The sequence below is a fragment of the Symphalangus syndactylus genome, chromosome 14 (assembly GCF_028878055.3).
Source record: "Symphalangus syndactylus isolate Jambi chromosome 14, NHGRI_mSymSyn1-v2.1_pri, whole genome shotgun sequence".
NCBI classification, from domain to species: domain Eukaryota; kingdom Metazoa; phylum Chordata; class Mammalia; order Primates; family Hylobatidae; genus Symphalangus; species Symphalangus syndactylus.
The window spans coordinates 40,358,347-40,361,686 of NC_072436.2; the positions used below are offsets into that span (position 1 = coordinate 40,358,347).

Consider the following 3,340-nt stretch of genomic DNA (forward strand, 5'->3'; position numbering starts at 1 on the left):
CTCTTTGTAGCTTTCAGCTACTGACTGCCTAGTCATTCTCCCCTATTTATTAAATATTTGGCACTGGAACCTAGCTCTCTTCTTTGTCCTAATCCCCAAGGGGTCTTAATGTCCATTTGGATGACTAACACCATGACCTCTCTGTAAAAATTACTATACTACCCTCTGACCACAACCGACAGCAGTCTTGTTCTCTCTCTCTCATTCTTCATTATTCCCATTGCTCAGGCATTTCAACCACACAGAAACCTTCCATCCTTTAACCTGCTCAACTTTGCTCTACCACCTCCTCCTTGGAGGTCTTCACTTCCTTCAGTTGCTCATTTGGACCATTCTTTTGTCAATATTCTCCACTGTTTGGCTCCTTTGCCTTCCCATTGCACTGTGGGGAAAGCTCTGGATCTGTCCAAGGTCCACCATCCCAGACTAACCCAAAGCCACTGCCGCACGTTCATGATATCCAAAACTAACTGGCCTCATGTTTGCTTAGCAAACCTTTCATGTTTCTATAATGAGCTGGCTGACCCATCTCCACAGAAAATATTTCCGGCCTACTCCACTGACTTCAATCTCCTAGCCCATCTCCCTTTTCCTCACTTATAGCAAAGTAATAGAAGCTAGGAGAAGGACACTTTCTTAGTTCCCCATTAGCCCACATTAAAACCTATTGAAACTCTCTTTATGCTTTCCCTCTTCTCTCTCATTCAATAGAAGCAGGAGCCCACTCTTACCCAAGGCCAGTCCCTCTGCATTTGCTTTGCGTCTCATTCAGCCTCCTCAAGGCTCTCACATCATCAGTCATCCTCAGTCACTTAGTCAGTACCTCGGTGTGCCTGGCTCTGTGCTAAGGGCTTGGAGTGCATGAGTGAACCCAATCTTCCCCCACAGAAGCCTGTGAAGCAGTAGTTCTTATTACTGTTATACGCACTTTACTTAACCATGTTTACACAAAGGGGAAGAAAAATGCTCTATGTTCTTTATCTCACTATTATTAAATGAAACTGCTTTTAGTTCTTATTTCATTTCAGCTGAGAAAATCTTAAGTGCCCAAAGGCCTGAGCTGTTGCTTATCATACAAATAATACCGCTTATAGTGCTTCTAGTCTTCAGAATTAACAAAGAAACAAAAAGGTCTCTGATACAGGTGTCCCCACTCCCTCACAGCTTCAGTGGTTTTGCAACACAAACTTTTTCAAAGAATTCATCTGAGAGGCATTAAACTGAGAACAGCCGCAAGACTAGCACTTTTTTTCTGTGCATTATAAAGACCTGTATAAATATCCACTGCTGTCACCAACTTTTCTGTTTTTCTTTCTTTTTTTTTTGAGATGGAGTCTCATCCTATTGCCCAGCTGGAGTGCAGTGGCACGATCTTGGCTCAAACTTCGCCTCCCAGGTTCAAGTGATTCTCATGCCTCAGCCTCCCGAGTAGCTGGGATTACAGGAACATGACACCAAGCTCGGTTAATTTTTGTATATTTAGTAGAGACAGTGTTTTGCCATGTTGGCCAGGCTAGTCTCAAGCTCCTGACCTCGTGATCCACCCGCCTCAGCCTCCCAGAGTGCTGGGATTATAGGCATGAGCCACTGCACCTGGCTGCCATCTCCATCTTTTCTGTTCCTAGTTAAAATAAATAGGTCATTGCAAAGATTTGAACAAAAGAGGGATCTATTATGAATGTGCATTCCTTATGTTTGCTAATCAGTGTAAGACACTGAAGATTTCAGAAAATCTTTCAACGTACTGTAGAAACAACCCTGAAAATGAAACCTGTAATTTGTTGTCTTAATTGGCAACTTGTTGCTGTTCTGATTTTAAAACATGCCCATGAATTCTTTGAGACTTTTCTCATTAAGAGGTGGAGTATGATTTTCCTCCCTTTGAATGCAGACTGACATTAGTGAATAGAATGAGGCAAAAGTTATGCTGAATGACTTCTGAAGCGAAGTCATCAAAAGTTATATAGTTTCTGCCTGACTGTCTCTCTCCTAGCCCTTACGCTCAAAACCCAGTCGCCATATTGTGGGGAAGCCCAGGTGTCATGAAGAGGCCAAGCAAAGGTGGTTTGGCCAACAGTCCCGCTGAGGTCCCAGCAGAGATCCAGCATCAATCTCCAGACCTGTCAGTAAGGCAGTCATCTGACCAGTCCAGTTCCCACCCATAGACTCCTCTTGGCTGACGCTGAGTGAAGACAAGATGTCCCTATGTCCCTACTGAGTCCTGCCCAATTACAGATTCACAAAGGAGAATAGATATTTTCTTTTTTAAAAAAAAAATTATTCCTTATGGAGTGCTTTATGAATTTGCATGCCATCCTTGTACAGGGGCCATGCTAAACTTCTCTGTATTGTTCCAATTTTAGTATGTGTGCTGCCAAAGCAAGCACAGATTAAATGATTTCTATTTTTAGGCCATTAAGTTTGAGGGTGGTTTATTCCACAGCAATAGATACATGAAACAGATAAATAGATAAATGGAAATAATACTGAAAAAGTACTTTCATATTTTTAATGATATACATTTTTAATGGTATAAATACTGAAAAGATTTATTGCTAATTCTAAAGAAGGTAACTGACACTTTTTTTTTTTTTGAGACAGAGTTTTGCTCTTCTTATCCAGGTTGGAGTGCAATGGCGCGATCTCAGCTCACTGCAACCTCCACCTCCCCAGCTCAAGCAATTCTCCTGCCTCAGCCTCCTGAGTAGCTGGGATTACAGGCATGTGCCACCACGCCCAGCTAATTTTGTATTTTTAGTAGAGATGGGGTTTCTCCATGTTGGTCAGGCTGGTCTTGAACTCCCCAACTCAGATGATCCGCCCACCTCGGCCTCCCAAAGTGCTGAGATTACAGGCTTGAGCCACCATGCCCAGGCTTTTATTTATTTATTTTTTTTCTGAGAGGGTGTCTTGCTCTGTCACCCAGGCTTGGGTACAGCGGCATGCTCTCAGTTCACTACAACCTCTGCCTCCTGGGTTCAAGTGATTCTCCTGCATCTGCCTCCCTAGTAGCTGGGACTACAGGTGCATGCCACCACACCCAGCTAACTTTTCATTTTTAGTAGAGACGGGTTTCACCAACATGGCCAGGCTGGTCTCAAACTCCTGACCTCAGGTGACCGGCCTGCCTCAGCCTCCCAAAGTGCTGGGATTACAGGCGTGAGCCACTGCACCCAGCCAGATACTGACATTTTTCTTTGCTCCCAGATTCATTAGAAAATAAGAAAAGCATGACTCTCCTACACTTACAATTTTTTAAGTAATTTGAGTACATCAATTTCATTCAATTTTCTCTGATGAGAAATAACAGAGTGGAAATTTGAATCCAGGCAGGTTTACT

General features: G+C 43.1%; 1 pseudogene; it reads right to left on the bottom strand.

The window, feature by feature from the left end:
* Positions 1-2,270: 2,270 nt before the first annotated feature.
* LOC129463258 (uncharacterized) lies at positions 2,271-2,387 on the bottom strand (annotated as a pseudogene).
* Positions 2,388-3,340: the final 953 nt, after the last annotated feature.